This window comes from Polistes canadensis, unplaced genomic scaffold (assembly GCF_001313835.1).
Source record: "Polistes canadensis isolate GaletaPanama2010 unplaced genomic scaffold, ASM131383v1 scaffold_19, whole genome shotgun sequence".
Classification (NCBI taxonomy): Eukaryota; Metazoa; Arthropoda; class Insecta; order Hymenoptera; family Vespidae; genus Polistes; species Polistes canadensis.
The window spans coordinates 999,337-1,000,777 of record NW_014569566.1 but is presented as its reverse complement, the minus strand read 5'-3'; the positions used below and the strand labels follow the sequence as shown (position 1 = coordinate 1,000,777).

At 28.9% G+C, this 1,441-nt stretch overlaps 1 protein-coding gene across 3 annotated transcripts in view; it reads right to left on the bottom strand.

Annotated features, from left to right (window-relative positions):
* The window catches only part of LOC106793860 (solute carrier organic anion transporter family member 5A1), a 41,773-nt gene that overhangs the window by 13,563 nt on the left and 26,769 nt on the right, over positions 1-1,441 (bottom strand). The window lies entirely within an intron of this gene.

Genomic DNA, 1,441 nt, shown 5'->3' with positions numbered 1-1,441 from the left:
TAATAAAACATTGTAAAAAAACTTTGTAAGTTGTGTAATAAAAATCTGATTATATATAATAACATATTTAAAAATTAATTTATGTATTATATGTAATATATTACATTTTAATAGAAATAATTTTCATATATAAAAGTAATTCACATCAAATCGATGCTAATCATTATCATAAATATTACATAATACAATATTGATTTGAATCGATTCTTTCATAATCAAAGGAGAACACGTTCATCTTTAAGCAAATAATGTGAAAGTCGGTTACTAGATTTCTCAGTGATTACATCTCCCAGTTACAGGGCTTCTCATCACCTAATACGTGACATAATATTTGAAGCTTACGGTCATAGTTCTGTCTCTCTCTCTCTCTCTCTCTCTCTCTCTATTTCTCAAACATAACTGTTGATAATAATGATAATGATGATGATGATGATGCCTCGAAGGCATTGCGTTCATTTCGTGCGTGAAACTCTCGTAATTAACGTGTTTTCCTTATCTATACGCACACGGACACACATATATGTACATACATATATAATCACATTTACAACTTAATCGAACCTAATAAATTTTCTCTATATATTTGTTGTTGTTGTTATAATCAGTCGACAAAGAGAAAAATAGCTTATTCTCTCTCTCTCTCTCTCTCTCTCTCTCTCTCTCTCTCTAACGATTATTTATTCTATTTTTCGTTTCTTTATATTTTTGTATTGCTTTATATAAAAGTACAAAATTAACTTGGTTACGTTTTGAACGATAGCAAATGCATATGAAATATTATTCCATGATTATAAATCATCTTCTTTTCTATCTATCCATGTATATATGATTTATGTATGAATGTATGAACGAAAAGTATTATTGTAACACTATGTGATCGATAAATTTATTCAACTTTGAAAACTCATCGTATTTAAAAGGAAAATATCTTTTTCTTCTTCTTCATCATCATCATCATCATCATTATCAAACTGGTGTCATCGTCTAGATAGATGTAACGCAACGAATAACGGACGAATCATCTTACAGAAAGGTAAGATGTAGGATATACACATACATATGTATATATATGTATATATATATGACGTACAACTGGATCGACATTGCTTTGTGCAACCGTGCGATCAATTGACATCTTCTCTCTGGTGAATCCAATGGTTCAATGAACTTTCCTCGGTAAGGTCAGGGCCGGTCGATATAAACGTGGGCCTTAGAAATTATACGAATAATTTCTTATCTTTCTCGCTATGAGATAATTAAAGATAACGTGGCATTTACCAACTGTGTATATGAATAACAACAGTTAACTAAAAACAGTTGTTGGGAAAATATGTCTAACTAAATAAGTAAGTAAATAAGTAAGTAAGATAACGCATAAATTTCATATCAAATAATTCGTCCAACTAAAAAATATACATTATAAATAATATTAATATTAATA